The 26164-nt window shown below is 38.9% G+C and overlaps 1 long non-coding RNA gene and 1 pseudogene across 1 annotated transcript in view; both read left to right on the forward strand.

Annotated features, from left to right (window-relative positions):
• The window catches only part of LOC143681629 (uncharacterized), a 63422-nt gene extending 45076 nt beyond the window's left edge, over window positions 1–18346 (forward strand). The window contains exons 2-3 of the long non-coding RNA XR_013174756.1: window positions 15523–15814; window positions 18127–18346. This is a non-coding gene — a long non-coding RNA (uncharacterized LOC143681629). The remainder of the gene's footprint in view (window positions 1–15522; window positions 15815–18126) is intronic.
• Window positions 18347–18668: 322 nt separating this feature from the next.
• Window positions 18669–24492, forward strand: LOC143680592 (exportin-2-like; annotated as a pseudogene).
• The last annotated feature ends 1672 nt before the right edge of the window (window positions 24493–26164 follow it).

A 26164-nucleotide genomic window follows, 5' to 3' on the forward strand; every position in this document is an offset into this window, starting at 1 on the left:
AACATTGAATGAAACTGAAATGTGTACAGCACAAAATGATGTGCTATATCTATTCTATATGGTTAAAATGTATATGTATAGACATGATTAATGGAATATGTAAATAAATAGATAACTCATGAAAAAAAAAGAGAGAGCTGGGGATAGATGTGGCCTCTCTAAGCCAACTCTGCAACCGCCCTGCCCTCTACATGGGACGTGACTCCCAGGGTATAAATCTTCCTGGCAACGTGGGACTGGACTCCCAGGATGGGCCAGGACTCAGCATATTGGGATTGAGAAAGACTTCCTGACCAAAAGAAAGAAAAGAAAAATTAAGCAAAATTAAGTTTCAGTGGCTGAAAGATCTCAGAGTAGAGAGGTTATCCTGGAGATTATTCTTATGCATTATATAAATATCCCTTTTTAGTTGATGGTGTATTAGAGTGGCTAGAGGGAAGTACCTGAAACTGTTGAACTATATTCTAGTAGCCTTGTTTCTGTTTTTAAAAAATATTTTTATTGAGAAATCTTCATACACATACAGTCTGTACATAGTATATAGCCAGTGGCTCACAATATCATCACATAGTTGTGTATTCATCACCATGGTCATTTTTGGAACATTTGCATCACTCCAGAAAAAGAAATAAAAAGAAAAAAGAAAAAACTCATACATCCCATACCCCTTACCCCTCTTCTTGATCAACTACTAGTATTTCAACCTACCCAATTTTTTACCCTTGTCTCTCCCCCATTATTTATTTATTTACTATCCATATTTTCTTACTCATCTGTCCATACTCTGGATAAAAGGTGCATCAGATGCAAGGTTTTCACAATCGCACAGTCACATTATAAAAGCTGTATGGCTATAAAATCATTTTTAATGAAGACGATATAGCTTTTAAAAGCTATATAGGGGGGACAAAGGGTAAAAAAAAGTGGGTAGATTGAAATACTAATGGTCAATGAGAGGGAAGCATAAGAGCTATGGGATGTATGAGTTTTTTATTTTTATTTCTTTTTCTAGAGTGATGCAAATGTTCTAAAAATGATCATGGTGATGAATACACAACTATGTGACAATATTGTGAGCCACTGATTGTATACTTTGGATGGGCTGTATGTATGTGAAGAGATCTGAACAAAAATATTTTGAAAATAAGAATAAAAAATAAAAAAGAAGCTGGGGAGGGTACATGGGTGGTTCAGTGGTAGAATGCTCACCTGCCATGTGGGAGACCTGGGTTTGTTTCCCAGTCCATGGACCCCCACCTCCCCCTGAAAAAAAAGTTAAAAAAAAATAGATCTGGGGTTACCTATACAAATATTAGGCAAAATAGACTTTAAGTAAAAAACTATTACAATAAGGATGCTCTCAAATAAAAAGGGTCAACACACCAAGAAGAAATAACAATCTTGAACAATTATGCACCTAATCACATTACCCCCAGACACATGAGGAGAACATTAACAAAAACTGAAAAGATATTATAAATCCACAGTAGTCAATACAGCATGGTACTGGCATAAAGATAAACATATTGATCAATGGAATCAATTTTAGCATTCAGAAATAGACCCCCAAATCTATGGTCCATTGATTTTTTTTTGCATGGGCAGGCCCTGGGAATCAAATGGTCCATTGATTTTTGACAAGGCCCCCAAATATACTGAATTGAGACAGAAAAGTCTTCAATAAATGGTGTTGGGAGAACTGGATATTCATATCCAAAGGAATGAAAGAGGACCCCTACCTCACACTCTATAAAAAATTAACTCAAAGTGGATCAAAGACCTAAATATTAGAGGCAGTACTATAAAAATCCTAGAAGAAAATATAGGGAAAATTGTCAAGATCTAGTTATAGAAGGTAGCTTCTTAGACCTTACACCCAAAGCACAGAAGAGAAAAATGGATGAATGGGACCTCCTCAAGAATGAATACTTCTGCAATTCAAAGGACTTTGTCAGAAGAGGGAAAAGGCAGCCACTAAATGAGAGTAAATATTTGGTAACCACATATCTGATAAGGGTTTGCTCTCTGGTATACATAAAGAAATCCTACAACTCAACAGTAAAAAGACAAAGAATGCAATTATAAAATGGGGGAAAGATATGAATAGACATTTCTCCAAAAACAAAATACAAACGGCTAAAAAGCATACGAAAAGATGCTTATCTTCACTATCTGTTAGGGAGATGCAAATCAAACCACAATGAGATATCATCTCACACCTATTAGAATGACTGCTATTAAACAAAGAGGAAACTACAAATGTTGGAGAGGACGTGAAGAAATAGGAACATTTATTCAGTGCTGGTGAGAATGTAACATGGTACAACTGCTGTGGAAGACAATTTGGCAGTTCCTCAGAAAACTAAGTACTGAGATGCCCTATATACTGGCAATTCTGCTACTCCAAATGAAAATCTGAAAGCAGGGACATGAACAGGCATTTGCACACCAATGTTCCTAATGACAGAATTCACAATTGCCAAAAGATGGAAAGAATTCAAATGTTCAACAACCAATGTATGGACAAGCAAAATGTGGTGTATATATATGATACAATATGACTCAGCCATAAAAAGGAATGAAGTCCTGAAACACATGATAATATGGTTGAACCTTGAGGACATTATACTTAGTGAAATAAGTCAGACACAAAAGGTTAAATATTGTATGATTTCACTAACATGAACTAACTAGACTATGTAAACTCATAGAGATAAAACATAGAACTTAGGTTAATAACAAGAGATAGAATGAGGATAGAGAATAAGGAGTGTTTCCCTGTATGTACAGAATTATTAACGGAGTTGAACATAAATGTTTGGAAATGGATAGAAGTGGCAATTGTTGGGAATATAAGTAATAGTGCTGAATTGTAGGTGAATATGGTTGAAAGGGGTTGTTCAGAGTCATGTATGTCACCAGAAGGAAAGCTAGAGGTTAAAATATAGGATTATATAACACGGTGATTCTTTGCGGTGGATATTGTTTATGATTAACACTACAAATTTAAACAAGTTCTTTCAGGAACTAATACATTGTATGACACTTGTACAAAGAATTACAAATACAGGGGTATATGGGGGAAAGTACTTATTGCAAACTACAAACTATAGTTAACAGTAATACCTTAATATTCTTTCATTAACAGTAACAAATGTACTGCACCAATACTAGGGGTCAATAACAGGTGTGGATAAAGGGTATGGGGTGTTTTTTGTTTTCTTTTTTATGGTTACATGTTAATTTTCTTTTTGGAGTAAAGAAAATATTCTAAAATTGAGTGTGATGATGATTGCGCAACTAGATGACGGTACTGTGAGACAATTATATACTTTAGATGGATTATATAGTATATGAATATATCTCAGTGAAATTTTCAGCTTAAAAACTGAAAGGAGAAATAGAAATCCCTACAACAGTAGTTGGAGACTTCAATACACCACTTTCATCAGTGGATAGAACATCTTGATAGACGGCTGATAAGGAAACAGAGAAATTGAACAATACTATAAATGACAAGCCTAACACATATACAGAACACTGCACCCCAAAAACAACAGAATACACATTCTTATCAAGGGCAAATAGATCATTCTCCCAGATAGACCACATATTGGGTCAGAAAACGAGTCTCTCCCACGCAACTTGGGACAGAGTTCCCAAGATTCACCACGACCCAGCATAATGGGATTGAGAAAGCCTTCTTGACCAAAAAGAGGAAGAAAGAAATGGGAAAAAAATAAAGTTTCAATGGCTGAGAGATTTTGAGCTGAGTCCAGAGGTTATCCTGGAGGTTATTCTTATGCATTATATAGATATCCCTTTGTAGTATATTGAAATGGCTAGAGGGAAGTACCTGAAACTTTGAGCTGTGTTCCAGTAGCTTTAATTCTTGAAGATGACTGTATAGTGATATAGCTCTTACAATGTGACCATGTGATTGTGGAAACCTCATGTTTGTTGCTCCTTTTATTCGGGGTATGGACAAATGAGTAAAATCAATATGATAAAAATAAATAAATAGGGGAGGAGGGTAGTACAATGGTAGAATTCTCCCCTGCCATGCAGGAGACCTGGGTTCTATTACTGGCCCATGCACTTCCCAAACAAACAAAAAAGAAACCAACAAAAACAAACAAGCAAACAAAAATTCAACAAATAGTGCTGTAATAATGGGATACTCACACGGAAAAAAAAAAGAATGAAATGTGACCCCACCACACAGCATACAAAATAAATAAATAAATAATAGCAGGATTTGAGGCAAAATAAATTGAGTAGATTGAATGCTAGTGGTCAGTGAGAGGGAGGGGTAAGCATGGTATGCTTGAGTTTTTTTTTTTCCTTTTTATTTCTTTTTCTGAAGTGATGCAAATGTTCTAAAAATGATCATGGTAATGAATGCACAACAACGTGATGATATTGTGAGCCATTGATTGTACACCATGTATGGACTGTATATGTATGAAGATTGGTCAATAAAAATATTTTTAAAAGAAAATGAGTCTCAATAAATTTTGAAAGATTGCAAATATACCAAATATCTTCTCTGACCACAATGGAATGAAACTAGAAATCAATAGCAGAGGGAGAACTGGAAAATTAACAAATATATAGAAGTTAAACAACACACTTTCAAACAATCAATGGGCAATGAAGAAATCACAAGGAAAATCAGGAAATATTTTGAGATGTATTAAGCAACTATTCAGACAAAGAAAAAGAAAGAGAAGATGCAAAAAATAAATCAGGAATGAAAGGGAAGCATTACTACCAACCTCACAGAAATAAAAAGGATTATAAGAGGATACTATGAACAATAGTATGCCTACAAATTAGATAACCTAGATGAAATGGACAAATTCCTAAAACCACATAAACTATGTACACTGACTCAAGAAAAAGATCTCAACAGACCAATAATAAGTAAAGAGATTGAATCTGTAATTTAAAACTCCCAACAAAGTAAAGCCCTGGACCATATGGCTTCACTGAATTCTACCAGACATTCAAGGAAGCATTAACACTAATACTGGTCAAATGCTTCCAAGAAACTGAAAAGAGGGAACACATCCAATTCATTCTATGAAGCCAGCATCACCCTAATTCCAAAGACAGATAAAGATGTCACAAAAATAAACATACAGGCCAACACACCTCATGAAAATATATGCAAAATTCCTTAACAAAACACTAGTATACCAAATCCAACAGGACATTAAAAGCATTATACAACATGACCAATTGGGAATTATCCCAGTTATTATGTAAAGGTGGTTCAAAATTAAAAATGAAATAATTCAATACACTACATTAATAAAATGAAGGAAATATGCTTGATCATCTCAACTGATACAGAAAAGGCACTTGGCAAAATTCGTTGCCCCTTCCTGATTAAAAAAAAAAGACTGAAAGCTTCCCCCTAAAATCAGGAACAAGACAAAGATGCCCACTGTCAACACTGTTATTCAACATTGGGCTAGAAGTTATATCTGGAGCCATTAAACAAGAAAAAGAAAGGAATTCATCCAAATAGGCAAGAAAAAAGTAAAATTCTCTCTATTAGCAGATGGCATCATCCTATACATATAGAATCCTGAAAAATTCCACAACAAAGCTACTAGGACTAATAAACAAATTCAGTGAAGTGGTAGGATACAAGATAAACAGGCAGAAATCAGTGGTGTTTCTATACCCAAGCAATGAGCAATCTGAAAAATCAAGAAAAAAATTCTATTTACAATAGCAACTAAAAGAATAAAATATCTAGGAACAAATGTTACCAAGAACATAAAGGACTTATAAACCACAAAACATTGCTGAGAGAAATTAAAGCCCTAATTAAATGGAAGGACAGACATTCTTTGCTCATGGGTGGGAAGAACAAATACTAACATGTCAATTCTACCTAAAGCAGTATACATATTCAATGCAATCCCAATCAAAATTCCAGTAGTCATCTTGAAAGAGAAGAACAAAGTAAGAGGATTCACACTTCTTGATTTTCAAAGTTATTACGAAGATACAGTAATCAAAACAGTATGACGCTTGTACAAGGGCAGACATAAGACCATTGGAATCAAGTTGAGTGTTCAGAAATAAACCCTCACACCTTCAGTCAATTTGCTTTTGATGAGAGTGCCAAGTCCATTCAATGGAGAAAGAACAATCTCTTCAAAAGATGGTGCTTGGAGAACTAGATAGACATATGCAAAAGAAGTAGGTAGACCCCTATCTCACACCGTATACAAAATTAACTCAAAATGGATCAAAGGCTCTTTCTCCGCCGGACCGCCGCGCGGCGCACGCGCCCCGCGGCAGCCGAGCCGCCCGACCTCCCTACCCCCTCTCTTTCTCCGCCGGACCGCCGCGCGGCGCACGCGCCCCACGGCAGCCGAGCCGCCCGACCTCCCTACCCCCTCTCTTTCTCCGCCGGACCGCGGCGCGGCGCACGCGCCCCGCGGCAGCCGAGCCGCCCGACCTCCCTACCCCCTCTCTTTCTCCGCCGGACCGCCGCGCGGCGCACGCGCCCCGCGGCAGCCGAGCCGCCCGACCTCCCTACCCCCTCTCTTTCTCCGCCGGACCGCCGCGCGGCGCACGCGCCCCGCAGCAGCCGAGCCGCCCGACCTCCCTACCCCCCTCCTCCCCCTCCTGCTCCGGCTGCTCTCCAACCAACACGGTGCCCTCTTCCCCCGCCTTCACCGTGCTCCTCCGCCACCAGCCTCGACAGCCTTGCCGCCCTCACCTTTCCTCCTCCAGAACAACTACTGGGGGAGTGGAGATAATACAGAGCAGCTCCCGGAGCCACGAGGGAGATCAAAGGGACAGCGTACCCCATCCTGGAACGGCTGACTATCTGGGAGAACCAGCTCCGGTGAGATCACCAAGGGGCACGGGCTTTCCTGGGTGGGACAGCAAGCGACCGGAGTCCCTCCCTTCCACCTTCCCAGGCCAGCTGGTAGAATTGGACAGGCGGTCCCCTTAGGCCGCGGCGGCTGGTGCCCCCACCACACGAGGCCCCCCGGAACAACTGAGATAGTTGGGTCGGAAATCCCCAGACTGCGGAGAACAGTGACCGGGGGATCCCTTCCAAACACGTGACTCCCCCGTCGGCTGGGAGCAGTGCACTCCCCCGGGCTGCGACAGCTGGCGCCCTCCCGCCACGCTTGGTGCCCCGGGCCGACTAGCTAATTTGGCCGGACGCTCTCCTGTGCTGCGACAGCCGGCGACCCTCCCCGCGTTTGGAACCCCGGGCCGGCTGGCATTCTTCCAAGACGCTTCGGTTGCCGAACCTCCCCTACGGCGAGAGTTTTCCAGAGTTGAGGGACCCACAGCAACTTTCGCTGGTGGAACCCACAGACAGGCGTGTGCCACGTGCGCCACCTACTGGGCAGGATAGGAAGAACAGAACCCAGAGACTGCGCAGAAAAATCTTTCAACCTGTGGGGTCGAACACCCGGGGAAATCTGACTAAATGCCCAGACGCCAGCAGAAGATAACGGATCACGCTCAGAAAATTGAACATATGGCGCAGTCAAACGAAGAAACCAATAGTTCAAATGAGATACAGGAGCTGAAACAACTAATGCTGAATATACGAACAGAAATGGAAAACCTCTTCAAAAACGAAATCGATAAATTGAGGGAGGACATGAAGAAGACATGGGCTGAACATAAAGAAGAAATAGAAAAACTGAAAAAACAAATCACAGAACTTATGGAAGTGAAAGATAAAGTAGAAAAGATGGAAAAAACAATGGATACCTACAATGACAGATTTAAAGAAACAGAAGATAGAATTAGTGATTTGGAGGATGAAACATCTGAACTCCAAAAAGAAACAGAAACTATCCGGAAAAGAATGGAAAAATTTGAACAAGGTATCAGGGAACTCAAGGACAATGTGAACCGTACAAATATACGTGTAGTGGGTATCCCAGAAGGAGAAGAGAAGGGAAAAGGAGGAGAAAAACTAATGGAAGAAATTATCACTGAAAATTTCCCAACTCTTATGAAAGACCTAAAATTACAAATCCAAGAAGTGCAGCGCACCCCAAAGAGATTAGACACAAATAGGCGTTCCCCAAGACACTTACTAGTAAGAATGTCAGAGGTCAAAGAGAAAGAGAGGATCTTGAAGGCAGCGAGAGAAAAACAATCCGTCACATACAAGGGAAACCCAATAAGACTATGTGTAGATTTCTCAGCAGAAACCATGGAAGCTAGAAGACAGTGGGATGATATATTTAAGTTACTAAAAGAGAAAAACTGCCAGCCAAGACTCCTATATCCAGCAAAATTGTCCTTCAAAAATGAGGGAGAATTTAAAACATTCTCAGACAAAAAGTCACTAAGAGAATTTGTGACCAAGAGACCAGCTTTGCAAGAAATACTAAAGGAAGCACTAGAGTCAGATACAAAAAGACAGAAGAGAGAGACATGGAGAAAAGTGTAGAAAGAAGGAAAGACAGATATGATATATATAATACAAAAGGCAAAATGGTAGAGGAAAATATTATCCAAACAGTAATAACTCTAAATGTCAATGGACTGAATTCCCCAATTAAAAGACATAGACTGGCAGAATGGATTAAAAAATGGATCAAAGTCCCACATATAAAAACTAAAACCTTAAAACTCCTAAAAGAAGATATAGGCAATGTGGTAGTTAGATTCAGTTGTCAACTTGGCCAGGTGAAAGCACCTAGTTCTGTTGCTGTGGACATGAGCCAATGTTAGGTGAATCTCATCTGTTGCTAATTACATCCGCAGTCGGCTAGGAGGCGTGTCTGCTGCAATGAGTGACGTTTAACTTAATTGGCTTGTGCTTAAATGAGAGAACGCAATGTAGCACAGTCTAGCAGCTTGGCATTCCTCATCTCAGCACTTGCAGCTCAGCCCGGGCCCTTGGAGATGGAGAAAGAAATCACCCCGGGGAAAGTTGTTGGAACCCAGGGGCCTGGAGAGAAGACCAGCAGAGACCATCCTGTGCCTTCCACGTAAGAAAAGAACCTCAGTGGAAAGTTAGCTGCCTTTCCTCTGAAGAACCAACAAAATAAATCCCCTTTTATTAAAAGCCAATCCATCTCTGGTGTGTTGCATTCCGGCAGCTAGCAAACTAGAACAGGCAAACATCATCAGCACCTTGTGTTAGACGTTGGTTTCTTAGACTTGACACCAAAAGCATGAGCAACAAAAGAAAAAATAGATAAATGGGATTTCATCAGAATGAAAAACTTCTGTAAATCAAAGGACTTTATGAGGAAAGTAAAAAGACAACCTACAGAATGGGAGAAAATATTTGGAAACCTTATCTCTGATGAGGGCTTACTATGTAGAATCTATAAGGAATTCCTACAATGCAACAATAAAAAGACAAATACTCAGCTTAAAAATGGGAAAAGACTTGAATAGACATTTCTCCACAGAAGATATAGAAATGGCCAATAAATATATGAAAAGGTACTTATATCTTTAGTCATCAGGAAACTGCAAATCAAAATCACAAGAGATACCATCTCACAGCCACCAGAATGACTACAATAAAGAAAAACAAAACCAGATATAAAACAAGCGTTGGAGAGAATGTGGAGAGATAGGAACACTCATACATTGTTGATGGGAATGTAAATTGGTGCTGCCACAGTGGAAAACTGTTTGGCAATTCCTCAGAAAATTAAGTATAGAATTACCATATATTCCAGCAATCCCACTTCTAGGCATTTAACCAAAAGAATTGAAAGCAGGGACTTGAATAGCTATCTTCATACTGATGTTCATAGTTGCATTATTCAAAGTTGCCAAAAGATGGAAGCAAATCAAGTGTCCATCAAGATATGAATGAATAAATACAATGTGATATATCCATACAATGGAATATTATTTGGCCATAAAAAGGAATGAAGTTCAGATGTATGCTCTAACACGGACAACTCTTAACAACATCATTTTGAATGAAATAAGCCAGACTCAAAAGGACAAATATTGTATGAGCTCACTTATATGAAATAAACCAAACATACAAATTCATAAAGTTAGACTGGATCACAGGTTACCAGGGGCCAGATAGGGAAGGTAAACATGGAATTAATGTTTAATTGGTTTGATGTTTCTGTATGGGATGATGGAAAATGTTTGGCAATGGATGAAGTGATGGAGGCAAAACTTTTTGAATGTAATTAATAGCACTGAAATATATATTCTAAAAGGGATAAAAGGGGAAATTTAGGTGGTGTATAAGTTACCACAAAAAGCAACAAAGATAGTATTGAATAACACAAAGACCAAATCCTAATGTAAATAGTGGGCTAAAGTTATACCTAAGTATAATAATATTGTTTCGTTAACTGCAACCAAAGCAACATACTAATGCAAAATGTTAATAGTAAGTAAAACTGAGTGTGATGGCATGGAAACTTTGTTCTCTCTTTATGATTTTTCTGTAAACCTACGACTGCTACAATAATATATATGAAGAAAGACCAAGTAATATTAATATACATGTATATACATGTGTATATGTGTATGTGTGTGTATATATGTATAATTTTTTTCCATTGAAAGATAGCAGAAACCAGTTTCTCAAACTTGAACATGCATCAGAATTACGTGGAAGCCGTAAAACAGATTGCTGCCTACCATCCAGAGTTACTGAATCAGTCAGTCTGGGGCAGGGCTGACAATGTGCATTTCTAACAATTTCTCAGGTTATACTGATGCTGAAGTTTGGGACCACACTTCGAAAACCACTGGTATAGACACAGCAATGGAGGAGACATTTGCATGGTGCAAAACTGTCAGTGGATTAATTTCTATAATTTAAGCCCTAAAAATAAGCAAGGGATAGCAATATACAGCTTTACAGAAAGGGGAGCCCAAATGGCTGACAGGAAGTCAAACTAAAACAATAGTATACCTCTTTGCACCCATCAATACGGTAAGTTAGGAATGAGTCTCACAGTAAGTGTGTGGCAGGGAGTGCAGGTCCTGCGCAAGGATGTGGAAGCTGATGAAGTCATTCTTCATCCTGGCCTGGCCAGCCTCAGCAACATTAGTCATATTCTCATGACTCCGAAAAATATTCATGCAAACCCTAAGAGGCTGTGTCAGGGGATCTGATTTTCCTTGGGGCTTTCTGGGTAGTAGTTGCTGCAGGAAATTGAAGGCAGACTTCATGGGGGAAGGAGATAGGCGAAAAAGGTGCTAGAGCACGCTATGACCTTCTGTACAGTAGGCTGAGCCAGGAACTAAATGAACATGCATACTTTATCTATATAAAAGTCATGACAAGGAATAAGGATGAGTTACGCAACAGACTTAGGGACTAATCTATTTTACTCGAGAAAATCATGAGAGAAACAAAATCTCTTTTGAGTAGGCAGGCATCACTAAAGCCCAATTTTTTTTTCTTTTTTAAAATAGACTTTAATTTTTTAGAGAAGTTTTAGGTTTACAGAAAAATTGCACTGAAAGTCAGAGTTCCCAGATGCCCCTTCTCCTCTGCCCCTTGCGCAGTTTCCTCTATTATTAATATCTTGTGTTCGCATGATACATTTGTTACAATTGATGAACCAGCAGTGAATACATGACTGACTAAAAGTCCACAGTTCACATTAGGTGTCACTCTTTTTGTTGTACATGTCTATGGGTTTGACAAAGGCTTAATGTCATGTACCCACCATTAAGATATCACACAGAATAGTTTCACTTCCCTAAACAATGTCCTGTACTATATCTCTTTTCCTTGTCCCTAAACCCATGGCAACCACAGATCTTTTATTGTTTTGTCTATTCCAGGATGTCATATAATTGAAATCATATAATATGTGGCCTTTTCAGATTGGCTTATTTCATTTAACAATGTGCATTTAAGGTTCCTCCATATCTTTTTATGACTTGCTAGTTTATTTTTATCACCAAATAACTTTCCATCGTATTAACGTAAGATTGTTTATCTAGATTTTTAAAAACTTTTTTATTTTAAATTTTTAAAAAAACTATGACAACAAAGAAACACAAACATTCTTAACATATGATCATTCCGTTCTACATATATAATCAGTAATTCACAATATCATCACATAGTTGCATATTCATCATCATGATCATTTCTTAGAATATTTGCATCAATTCAGAAAAAGAAATAAAAAGACAACAGAAAAAAATTCATACATACCATACCCCTTACCCCCACTTTCTTTTTTTAACTAATTTATTTTTTATTTATGATACATAACCACATACAAACACATTCTTATCATATGATCATTCTGATCTTGTTATATAATCAATAACTCACACTATCATCACATAGTTGTATATTCATCATCACAATCATTTCTTAGAACATCTGCATCAATTCAGAAAAAGCAATAAAAAGAAGACAGAAAAAATTCATACAAACCATACCCCTTACCCCTCCCCTTCACCCATCACCAGCATTTCAATCTACTAAATTTATTTTAACATTTGTTCCCCCTATTATTTATTTATTTTTAATCCATATGTTTTACTTGTCCGTCAATAAGGTAGACAAAAGAAGCATCAGACACAAGGCTCTCACAACCACACAGTCACACTATGACAGCCATATCATCATACAATTATCTTCAAGAAACATAGCCACCAGAGCACAGCTCCACATTTTCAGGCAGTTCCCTCCAGCCTCTCCATTACATCTTGATTAACAAGGTGATATTTATTTAATGTGTAAGAATAATCTCCAGGGGCCACGGTGGCTCAGCAGGTAAGAGTGCTTGCCTGCCATGCCCAAGGACCCCGGTTTGATTTCTGGTGTCTGCCCATGTGAAAAAAAAAAAAAAAAAGAATAACCTCCAGGATAACCTCTTGACTCTGTTTGGAATCTCTCAGCCACTAACACTTTACCTTGCCTCATTTCACTCTTCCCCCTTTTGGTCAAGAAGATTTTCTCAATCCCTTGAAGCAGAGTTCCAGCTCATTCTAGGATTTCTGTCCCACATTGCCAGGAAGGTCCACACCCCTGGGAGTCATGTCCCACGTAGAGAGGGGGAGGGTGGTGAGTTTGTTTGTTGTGTTGGCTGAGAGAGAGAGGCCACATCTCAGCAACAGAAGAGGTTCTCTTGGGGTGACTCTTAGGCCTAATTTTAAGTAGGCTTAGCCTATTCTTTGCAGGATTAAGTTTCATCTGAACAAACCCCAAGATTGGAGGCTCGGCCTATTGCTTTGGCTGTCCCCACTGCCTGTGAGAATATCAAGAATTCTCCACTTGGGGAATGAATTTTCCCCCTTTCTCACCATTCCGTCTAGGGGACTCTGCAAATACTTCCCTATTCACTGTTCAGATCACTCTGGGATTTATCTGGGCATCACTCTGGACAAACCTACAAAATCTCATGCCCTATGCAAGGTTCCAAGTACTATTGTGTTCGATTAAACTGTCCACATAAGTTATATTAGGAAATGCACTAATCAAAATATAAATTTTGTACCAAATATTTTTTGCTTGTCTCACACATATGTTAAAGTTTTAAAATATTAATTACCATCTATTTTCAACACCCTGCATTATTGACATTCCTTTGTTCTTCTTCATGCGGAAACATTTTTAAATTTGCACATTTAGTCACTATCTGTGCTGGTATGTATGTCCCCTAGAAAAGCCATAAGCCATTTTTTGATCTAAATCCCATGTCTAAAGGCAGAATAATCCCTATTCAATACTGTACATTTGAAACTGTAATCAGATCATCTCCTTAGAGATGTGATTAAATCAAGAGCGGTTGTTAAACTGGATTAGGTGACGACAGGTCTCCACCCATTTGGGTGGGTCTTGATAAATTTCCTATAAAAGATGAAACATTTTGGAGAAAAGGGATTCAGAGAGAGCAGAGAATGCTGCAGCAACACGAAGCAGAGAGTCCTTGAGATAGCGACCTTGGAGATGAAGAAGGAATATGCCCCTGGGGTAACTTCATGAAACTAGAAACCAGGAGAGAAAGCTAGCAGATGTCATCATGTGCCCTTCCAGCTGAGAGAGAAACCCCGAACTTCATCGGCCTTTTTGAACCAAGGTATCTTTCCCTGGATGCCTTTGATTGGACATATATATAGACTTGTTTTAATTGGGACATTTTCTCTGCCTTAGAACTGTAAATAGAGACTTATTAAATTCCTCTTTCTAAAAGTCATTCTGTTGCTGGTATAATTCCAGCAGCTAGCAAACTAGAACACTATCATCATACACTCTAGGCATTCATAGGTTATACCATCTTAGTCACTAAAGCCCAAATTTAATGGGAACATTTTTAATAAGAATAATTCCCTCATATATAAAATACAATCAATCTACAAAATGTTAAGGGACCTTATAACACCAAATCTGAAGCCTTCTTGTACAGTAATGGAAATATTATGGTATCAAACTTAGAAGAGTCTTATGTATTTCCCCAGAAATGAAACCATGATAGAACAAAAGGGAAAATCTCTCCTTAAAACAGTTTTTTTTCACAGATTGCATATTTGTGAACTAGCCTATGTCTGTGAAACATTAATATTTGGAAGTCAATATGAAATACCTTATTAATGTATGCTACCATTTTGACATGTGTATATCATAGTAAGTGCCAGATGTGTTTACAGTGGGCTTATTCCCCTGGTCTCATTAACTACCTGTTGTAGTTTGCAAGCTGCTGGAATGGCAGAAACTGAATGGCTTGAAAAGGGGGAATTTACTAAATTGCAAGTTGGTAGTTCTAAGGTCATGAAAAAATGTCCAATTAAGGCACCAACAAGAGGTTACCTTCACTCAAGAAATGCCAATGAAGTTCAGGGTTTCTCTCTCAGCTGGAAGGGCACATGATGACATCTGCTAGCTTTCTCTCCTGGTTTCTCGTTTCGTGAAGTTCCCCCAGGGGCATATTCCTTCTTCATCTCCAAAGGTCTCTGGCTGCGTGGGCTCTAAAGCTTTTTCCAAAATGGTTCCCTCTTAAAAGGTTCTAGTAAACAACCCCACCTTGAATAGGTGGAGACACATCTCCATGGAAACCATCTAATCAAAGTTTACCATCCACAATTGGGTGGGTCACATCTCTATGGAAACAATTAAAAAGATACCACCAGCAATATTGAATGAGAATTAAAGAACTTGGCTTTTCTGGGGCACACAACAGATTCAAACTGGCACATAACCATATTAAGATTTATTTTTGAACCAGCTTACTTTTAGAACATAAAATCAGAACTTTTATCATGCCATTGAACTCCACCACACCATAATTTCTTCCTTCTTTATTCCTTCCTTCCTTTCCTCCTCCTCCCTTGCTTTTTCCCTCTTTTTTCCCCTCCCTCCCTTCTTTCTCTTCTCCTCCCTCTCCCTCTTTTCTTTTATGTTCTTCCCCTTTATTTGGAACTCTCCTATGAAGCAGTGTTTCAAATTATAACCAGTTACACTATTCAACCTTCCTTATAAAGCTCAATATTATAAGGCATTCCATCCAATTAAAATTTTATGATTGTGCTAAAGACTTAAATTTTTTTTTCCAGAGAAATTTCTAGACTAACAGCTCACCCAGCAACCTGAAGGCATGAGTTAAAAGCTTTAAATTAACCTGCACGGTATAGGAACTCCTCAAGACCTGTGTTATGCAGGGGTGGGAGAGTCAAGTCTAAGAAATCGCTATTTGAGGTAGAGTTTGCTGTGCAACTCAAGTGCCTGATGCTATTGTTTGGAAAGGCCATTCGAAGATAGGGGTCAGCGTGGCCTGGAAAACGGAACAAATTATAAACCGCCTGGCGTTGCTGGAATGGAGGGAGTTTCCACGGCAAGATTGAAAAGGTACTATTGTGAGAGTTGGTGTTACTGGATGGGGCAGTGTGCTGTGTGAGGAGGGTTCTGAAGAGATGTGAACAAAAAAGGAAGGTTGGTCTTGTCCTGACAGTTCCTTCTCAAACAGGTCTGCTGAGGCTTTTCAAGTGACACCAAGACATCTCTTGGTTCTTTAGAAGAACCAGATAAATGCTCCTTCCAATCCAGAAAGATGACAGTGGGATTGTGCCTGGGGTGAAGAGTCCCTGGGTATTTGTGGGGAGCCGGGGGGGAAAGGAGGAAGCTCATTTGGGGTAGGGTTGCGGTGACAAACGTTGTCTGAGGATCCAATTCTGACTCTGTCGCTGCCCCTTTCAAAGGGATCATGCACTGTGGCCACATGAACTCATGGGGATGATTGGATTGGATTTTGACAAAACAATGCTATGAGGTGAATTGTACCCCTCAAAAAGAAATGCTGACATCTTAATGCCAAATGCCTCGGAGTGTGTCTTTATTTAGACCATTACAGCTGAAATTAGGCAAGTTAAAATGAGTCCTATTGCAGGAGGGTAGGCCATTAATCCAGTATGATTGGTGTCCTTATAAGAAGGGAAGAGGAGACAGACACACAGACAGTGGGGAGATGGCCATGTGACAACTGAGGCAGAGATTGAAGCCCAGGGATTGCCAGCAAACACCAAAAACTAGAAAGAAGCAAGGAAAGATTCTCCTCCATGGATTTTGGACTTCTAGCCTCCAAAAATGTGAAGCAATAAATTTCTCTTGTTCTAAGCTGCCCAGACTGTGGTACTTTACACATTTTACCCAGCTTCCCAAAATATTCTGTCCTTTTAAAACCTCTGCATCTGCGAGATGCTGAGACAGACTTACAACAAAGACAAAGGTTTGTTGGTCAGTATGTACCCTAGCCAAATGTTAGCACTTTTTGTCTTCTTTCATTTTGCTTGTTTGTTTTTCCTCATTCTTGACTCCTTGCAGTTCTTCCTGGATCAAGTGGTTTAAACGCTATAGGGTCTTCTGGTTATGGATTTTTACATGCAGGACAAAGCCCAATTTCACCAACGAAATTGGTAGGTCTGGAGGCAACAGGTGTGAGGGGAAAGTTGGCATCCTCTCTCTCAAAAAGTTCAAAATCTACAGTCCTGCAGAGTCTTCCTTTGCATTAGTACTGAGAGACATCTTCACATTTATTAAATCGCAGCACAAGTTCATAATATGTTAAGGGAAAAAGAGTTCAGCTCTGGGAGTTCAAATGTAGTGTTTGAAGATCTGCCTGCCGGGTCTCGCTGTCCCCTAGCCATCCTCACCAGACAGCACAGAGCTAGTGTCTGGAAAAAAAGTCACGCTGCAACTGATTGCTGCAGTGCATGATGTCATAGCTAAGAGAGGGGCTCAGCACTATTGTGGGGGTTCCTTGCCAATCATTGTTAAGAGCAGAAAGGGGTTCCAAACCCAAGGCTTGAACACTGCTGCCTTAGAGAACACATCGATTTGGAATAGCGTCCCTCCTCTGTCACGTTCAGTCTGGCGGGAAGAGACATGTCATGTGCCAAGAGCTCTTTTGCTTGTTAACGACATAACTAATATTCTGGTTCAGCCAAAGTGGCGCTGCTATTCCAGACACCAGACACATCATCTGCCTTCTGGCCTCTGCCATGGAACTGTCATTTCCCTCACCTGTAACACTATCTCTACCCCTGCCATGATGTCATTTATTTTTTCAACAAAGCTCAAGCCCACCCCTTCTCAAAGACTGCCCCAAACAGTTCTCTCAAATCAGTTCCCACAGATTTATTTAAAAGGATGAAAAACTCATATTTGGCAAAACCCTGTTCTTTTGATAGCCTTAATATACTTCTCTCTCCAAAGTTCTAAATTCTTCTAAATCTGGAAGATAAGCCCTACAAATCTCAACTTGATCAAACTAAATGATAATGCCATAGAGAATTTATCAACCGAGTCAGATAATCCTACCTGCTTTACACTGCTGTTCTATACAAACTTGCGGTGCATTGATGCAGAGGCTCCCTGTGAATTTGACATATGTTCAAACTTCAGTTTGAAGCATGCAATGTGTGCAAAATGATGCTGACTGTATACATGGGACATAATGCTACTCAATACATTTTCATGATTTAATATGGACTGGATAAATAATGACTGGTTCAAGAACAGAATAAGACATGCCATTCAAGGGTCCTTTGACAATTGTCGGGATTTTGGAGGGAGAGTCGGGGTGGGGATAGACCCAAAATACATATTTGCCTTAACATATGAAAAATCTGCAAAATATTTATTGTTTCTAAATGACTTTCTAGGTTCATCAGTATCTTCCTGAAAAAAAAAAAAACAACATAAGAAGAAATAGTTAAAAGAAAACGTTCCAGTTTGCAAGTAGCTTGAAGAACTCAGACTTTCTGCTCCATGGACACAGCCTGCCAAGAACTTGTGTGGATCTTGGAAGTCATAAAGAACTCCACACAGCAATTCTTTCAGCACATCACTAGCTCCCTCTGCTGTTTGTTAGTTGGATTTGGAAGTCTGAGAAGTGACAGTCCTTTCTGGACTACATACAGTGTTGAGTTCAGAATAAGCATTTACTGGATAAGGCTTAGGCAACTGTATCAATTTCAGCATATTCTTTATTTATATTCCAGAGTGAAGGCACTCAAACCACCAAATGCATTTGCATAAGAGTATTTTCCCAGGTGTTCCTTTCATCTCTGTTTTGCTTCAGCTGTAACATTATTCTGAAGAAACAGTTGCAAATTATGTTTGTTTATTTAATATAAACTTCCACTGCCAATAAAAGAACATGCAAAAAATCTCCTCAACAAAATTCAGGTGATCTCTGGAAAAGATGTCTGCAGAAGATCAGGGCAAAGCAACTAAAGCCCATGTAGGGACTTCTAAAGCTTTTATTTCTGAACCCTTACCTTTCAAGACAACAGCACCCAATTAAAAAAAATCCTTGCCAGAGGTGATAAATACCAAGGGCCTGCCTCTGCAGTTAATTGGAGCTTTCATCTAGCCCATCAGTTCTTTAAATTCAAAATTCTGGGCTAAAAAATAATAATAATTTAATTGAAAAGAAAACCTGCAGTCCTATTCCAGGCAATAATTTTAATTTCTTTCCAAAGCCTTAAAATATTTCTTGTTCTAAAGTACTCAAACCTTCTTAGAGATCTGGAATGTGGATTCCAGTTATTTCTTCTTAATAAAAGTAAATAATTATTTTAAATTATCCTAGTCTCATCTATAAAGTACATTATCTTGGTTTCCTGATATCTATATTCCTAGGGTTTCTGACTTACATTATTTCACTAGTTCTTAAGGACTCCAGACTTGATTAGAAAAGATATTTAGGGCAATGCAATGGTGGCGCAGTGGCAGAATTCCCACCTGCCATGTTGGAGACCCAGGTTCGATTCCCGGTGCCTGCCCATGAAGAAAAAAAGAAGAAAGAAAAGACATTTATTTAGAAAAAGGAACCCATTGTGCTTTTTTTGGGGGGGGGGGCTGCATGGTCTGGGAAACAAAGCCGGCCTCACACATGAAAAGGGAACAATCTACCACGGAACAACCATGCACCCTACCCATTGTGGTTTAACAAATCAATCAATAATTTTTAGCTTAAAAAAGAGAGATTACTTATGAAAAAGCATTCACTGCATTTTCGGAGTAGCCTATACGTTGTCTAGTATATATTTTAATTGTCAGTTGCTATGCTGGCTGTTTCCCATAGAGGGTAAATTCATAAACTTAGTACAAGGTAGAAGCATGTTCTCTGATGTAAGATAGATCTTGGCTCCAATTTGCCCTCTTGCCACTTATTATTTGTGTATCCCCATCCCCAATGAGTTCACTTAATCTTCATATATCAGTTTTCTCATCTGTGAGATGGTAATAATATCAAGAATTGTGAGAACCAAAGTGTCAGCACAGTGCCGGGCACACAGCAAGCCCTCCACAAATGGAAGCTCCCATCTGTGTGTCACCCTTTTTTCTGGTTGTTCTTACCCCCATAGCTCACACAGTCTACAGCACATATTTGGACCTTAAAAACTGGCAAAATGAGGAAAAAATGAGAGAAAGAAGAAAGGAAAATATGCTATATAAAATTGTACCCACAAACTTTTAAATACCCGTTGGAAAAACTGGAAGAATTTTTTTCATAATTTTTAAACCCATTTTCTATTTTTAAAATGCACAGTAGTAGCCCTTGCAGTCAGAAAACATTAATTCACTAAACATTTAAATTAAAACGTTAATTCATTGAGCAGCCATTGATGACTTTTTACATTACATAAATTCACACAGCTTCCCGGAAGAAGCTTACATTTCTAGGTGTTTTGGGGCTCCAGGGTTCTTATAGGAAATGACAATTCAACTTGTTTAAAAAAAATTTTTTTTTGGGGGGGGTGCATGGTCCGAGACTCGAACCCAGGTCTCCCACATGAAAGGCGAGCGTTCTACCACTGAACCACCCATGCGCCCTTCAACTTGTTTTTATATGAAAATATAAATGTTTTGAGGCTCGCCGCTGGCCGTTTTGCCAGGATTCGAACGTGCAGCGGAGCAGCAGCAGGTGCGGGTAGTGCCTGCCACCGTGCGCGGCTGGGATTCCCTTCTTCGTCCCCGTAAGATGTGAGGTCTCAGGAATGGTTCTCCAATGTGAAGAAAATATCTAAGGAAATGGGCCCACAGCTCAGAACAGTTTATGTTTCAGATGTGTGTGAGATGACCTTGGAAAACAAAGGTTTTATCCCAAAAGTCTTCATCTATAACTGAGGGTCTGTGGGAAGAAGCTAGATTTAAGTTCCAGCCATTCATTCAGCAAAGAAGAATGCAGGATTTAGATGAGTCTATTGTAATTGATTTATTGCAGCTCTGTACCAGTGGATCTTAGTGATGCAAATTTGCAAACACTAACAGAGTATTTAAAGAAAACTCTTGACCTGATTCTACCATCAGACGCCCAGCTGAGAAGTTTCTTGAATCTGTAGAAGGAAACCAGAATTAGCCCCTGTTGCTTTTAACATTACTGGAAAAGTCTCAAGATAGTGTCATCAAAATGTGTGCCTCATTGCCATACGACCCAGCAATACCATTGCTAGGCATCTACTCAGAGGACTTAAGGGCAAAGACACAAACGGACATTTGCACACCAATGTTTATAGCAGCATTATTTACAATTGCAAAGAGATGGAAACAGCCAAAATGTCCATCAACAGACGAGTGGCTAAACAAACTGTGGTATATACATAAACGATGGAATATTATGCAGCTTTAAGACAGAATAAACTTATGAAGCATGTAATAACATGGATGGACCTAGAGAACATTATGCTGAGTGAGACTAGCCAAAAACTAAAGGACAAATACTGTATGGTCCCACTGATGTGAACCGACATTAGAGAATAAACTTGGAATATGTCATTGGTAACAGAGACCATCAGGAGTTAGAAATAGGGTAAGATAATGGGTAATTGGAGCTGAAGGGATAGAAGATTGTGCAACAGGACTAGATACAAAAACTCAAAAATGGACAGCACAATACTACCTAATTGTAATGTAATTATGTTAAAACACTGAATGAAGCTGCATCTGAGCTATAGTTTTTTTTGTTTTTTATATATTTTTTGTATTTTTTATTTTTATTTTTTCTCTATATTATCATTTTATTTCTTTTTCTGTTGTCTTGCTATTTCTTTTTCTAAATCGATGCAAATGTACTAAGAAATGATGATCATACATCTATGTGATGATATTAAGAATTACTGATTGTATATGTAGAATGGAATGATTTCTAAATGTTGTGTTAGCTAATTTTTTTTAATTAATAAAAAAATGTTAGAAATATATAAAAAAAAAAAGAAAGGAGAGGAAGATTTAATATACACAGGTAAAGAGACACAGAAGATAAGGCCATGTGAAGATGCAGGCAGAGATTGGAGTGGGGCATCTACAAACCAAGGAACTCTAAGGATTGCCAGAATCACCAGAAGCTTGGAAGTGGGCTATAGAAAAGATTGATTCCCTCTCAGAGCCTCTAGAAGGAAGTAGCTCTGCTATTTTGATTTAGGATATCTGTCATCCAAAACAGTGAGAGAATAAATTTCTCCAAAAAAAAAAAAAAAATGTGTGCCTCAGTGACATTCAAGATCTATATTAAAAGGAACCGGAGAATTGTTGAAGATGAACCAAATAAAATTTGCGAAGCTGACCATTTTATGAGTAGCCATTAAACCAACGTATTGCACTTGAAGCTTAGCAGTCCAGAGCAAATTCAGAAGCAGTTAAGTGATGCCATTAGCATTGGCAGAGAAGATTTCCTCCAGAAATGGCCTGACGTGTTGACAGAGATGGTGAATCGCTTTCAGAGTGATTTCCATGTTATTAATGGGGCCCTTCGTACAGCACATTCATTATTTAAAAGATACCGCCCTGAGTTTAAGTCAAACGGGTTATGAACTGAAATCCAACTTGTTCTGGCTGCCTTTGCTTTACCTTTAATCTATTTAAGGCCGCAATTGAACTCTGCAGCACCCATGCAAATGATGCCTCTGCCCTGAGGATTCTGTTTTCATCCTGATTCTGATCTCAAAACTGTTCTATAGTTTAAACTTTCAGGATCTCCCTGAATTTTTTGAAGATAATGTGGAAACTTGGATGTATAGTTTTCATACCCTTCTGACATTAGACAATAAGCTTCTACAAACTGATGGTGAAAACGAAGCGGGCTTACTGGAGCTCTTAAAATCCCAGATTTGTGATAATGCTGCACTCTATACACAAAAGTACGATGAAGAATTTCAGCAGTACCTGCCCTGTTTTGTCACAGCAATCTGGAATTTATTAGTTACAACAGACCAAGAGGTTAAATATGATTTGTTGGTAAGTAACGCAATTCAGTTTCTGGCTTCAGTTTGTGGGAGACCTCATTATAAGAATCTGTTTGAGGACCAGAACATGCTGACAAGTATCTGTGAAAAGGTTATTGTACCTAACATGGAATTTAGAGCTGCTGATAAGGAAGCATTTGAAGGTAATGCTGAGGAGTACACAAGAAGAGATTTAGAAGGATCTGATATTGACACTAGAGGCAGGGCTGCTTGTGATCTAGTTCGAGGATTATGCAAGTTTTTTGAGGGACCCATGACAGGAATCTCCTCTGGTTATGTTAATTCCATGCTGCACGAATATGCAAAAAATCCATCTGCACAAAGATGCAGCCATTTACCTAGTGACGTCTTTAGCATCGAAAGCCCAAACACAGAAGCACGGAAATACACAAGCAAATGAACTTGTAAACCTGACTGAGCTTCTTTGTGAATCACATTCTGCCTGATTTAAAGCCAGCTAATGTGAATGAATGTCTTGCCCTTAAAGCTGATGGTATCAAGTATATTATGATTTTTAGGAATCAAGTATCAAAAGAGCATCTTTTAGTCCCTATTTCGCTCCTCATAAATCATCTTCAAGCTGAAAGTGTTGTTGATACCTACGCAGCACTCGCTCCGGAAAGGCTGCTCCCAGTGAGGTGACCCAGCAACGCAGGACCTTCACAGCTGCAGAAATCGCACCGCTTGTTGAGATTGTGGTAACAAACCTTTTCAAAGCACTCACACTTCCTGGCTCTTCAGAAAATGAATATATTATGAAAGCATCATGAGGAGTTTTTCCCTCCTATAAGAAGCCATAATCCCCTACATCCCTACTCTCATCACTCAGCTTACACAGAAGCTATTAGCTGTTAGTAAGAACTCAAGCAAACCTCACTTTAATCACTACATGTTTGAAGCAATATGTTTATCCATAAGAATAACTTGCAAATCTACCCCTGCCACTGTTGTAAATGCTGAGGAGGCTTTGTTTCTGGTGTTTACTGAAATTTTACAAAATGATATGCAAGAATTTATCCCATACGTCTTTCAAGTGATGTCTTTGCTTCTGGAAACACACAAAAATGACATCCCTTCTTCCTATATGGCCTTATTTCCTCACCTCCTTCAGCCAGTGCTTTGGGAAAGAACAGGAAATATCCCTGCTCTGGTGAGGCTTCTCCAAGCATTCTTAGAATGTGGCTCAAATACAACAGCAAGTGCTGCAGCTGACAAAATCCCTGGGTTACTAGGTGTCTTCCAGAAGCTGATCGCATCTAAAACAAATGACCACCAAGGTTTGTAACTTCTCAACAGTATGAATAGAGTACAAACCTCCGGATTCAGTTGACCAGTATAGGGAGCAAATCTTCATTCTGCTATTCCAAAGACTTCAGAATTCCAAAGCAACCAAGTTTATCAAAAATTTCTTAGTTTTTATTAATTTGCATTGCATAGAATATGGTGCCCTAGCACTATAAGAAATATGTGATGGTATACAACCAGAAATGCTTGGAATGGTTTTGGAGAAAATCATTATTCCTGAAATTCAGAAGGTATCTGAAATGTAGAGAAAAAGACCTGTGCAGTTGGCATAACCAAATTGCTAAAGGAATGTCCCCCAATGACGGACACTGAGATACTTAGCTATGGACTCCTTTATTGTAGTCCCTGATTGGCCTTTTTGAATTACCTGAAGATGACACTGTTCCTGATGAAATAGTCTCTTTGGAAAGCATAAATCTATTAAGATGTGGGCATTTATTGATTTATTTTTTAATTATAACATTCAGAAATTAAGTAATGGATCGTGAAATAAACCTAATTGTGAATGTAAAATAAATAAATGTTTTGTTTTATGCTTTATTTTTCCCCCCCTGTGTGAGAAGTACCAACTCATTACAAAGAAAGAGACGCCTCCCATTGATGAATCCTTGCTCAAGAGGAAAGGAGGTGAGGGGTGGGGGTAGAGGGAAGTGCTAAAGATTTAGGTCTGTTCTTGCATTGTTTTATTTATATATATTATATATGAGAATTATGGACAAAATTTTTCATTGTGGCAACATATATACAACACAAAATTTCCCATTTTAACTATCACCAAGTGTACAATTCAATGAAATTATGTTCACAATGTTTTACCACCATCATCACCAATTTTTCAGCACCCAAACGGAAACTCTGCACCCATTCAGCAATAAACTCCCATTGCCCCTCCACCCAGCCCCTGGTAACCCCTAATCCATAAATTTGCTTATTCTGGATTTTCATATAAGTGGAATAATACAATATCTGTCCTTTTGCGTCTAGCTTATCTCACTCAACATGATGTTTTTGAGGTTCATCTATGTACTCATTGTACCAGAACTTCATTCCTTTTTTTTTTTATGGCCGAATAGTATTCCCTGTATGGATGTATCACAGTTTGTTTATCCATTCATCTGTTGATGGGCCTTAGTGTGTCCCCTCCTTTCAGCTATTGTGAATAAGGCTGCTGTGAACACTAGTGTACTGTGTGGCCTCTTTTTTTTTTCTTTTTTTTAAATTAATTTTTTAACATTTTAACAATATATAACAACAAGCAGGTAGAAGCACTCTTAACATATGGTCATTCCGTTCTACATATATAATCAGTAATTCATAATATCATCACATAGTTGCATATTCATCATCATGATCATTTCTTAGAACATTTGCATCAATTCAGAAAAAGAAATAAAAAGACAACAGAAAAAAATTCATACATATCATATCTTACCCCTCTCTTTCATTGATCACTAGCAATTCAATCTACTAAATTTATTTTAACATTTGTTCCCCTATTATTTATTTTTATGTCGTATGTTTTACTCGTCTGTTGACAAGGTAGATAGAAGGAGCATCAGACACAAGGTTTTCACAATCACACAGTCACATTGTGAAAGCTATATCATTATATAATCATCTTCAATAAACATGGCTACTGGAACACAGCTCTACATTTTCAGGCAGTTCCCTCCAGCCTCTCCATTACATCTTGACTAACAAAGTGATATCTATTTAATGCTAAAATGTAAGAATAACCTCCAGGATAATCTCTCAAATCTCTCAACCACTGACACTTTATTTTGTCTCAGTTTGCTCTTCCCCCTTTGGTCGAGAAGGTTTTCTCAATCCCTTGATGCTGAATCTCAGCTCATTCTAGGATTTCTGTCCCATGTTGCCAGGAAAGTCCACACCCCTGGGAGTCATGTCCCACGTAGAGAAGGGGAGGGCAGTGAGTTTGTTTGTTGTATTGGCTGGAGAGAGAGGTGTGTGGCCTCTTTCGTGTATGTATTTAGAGGCCTGTTGTGAAGGAAGAGAAAGGGGCTTTTACATGAGACAAATGGAGAGAGTCAAAGAACACGTCAGGAATAGCTGGGTTGGGTCACCAAAAGCCTGGAACCTGATCCAGGATGCTTGTCCTAGAAGGGGCCCCCACTTCTTTGACTGG

This window comes from Tamandua tetradactyla, chromosome 4 (assembly GCF_023851605.1).
Source record: "Tamandua tetradactyla isolate mTamTet1 chromosome 4, mTamTet1.pri, whole genome shotgun sequence".
NCBI classification, from domain to species: Eukaryota; Metazoa; Chordata; class Mammalia; order Pilosa; family Myrmecophagidae; genus Tamandua; species Tamandua tetradactyla.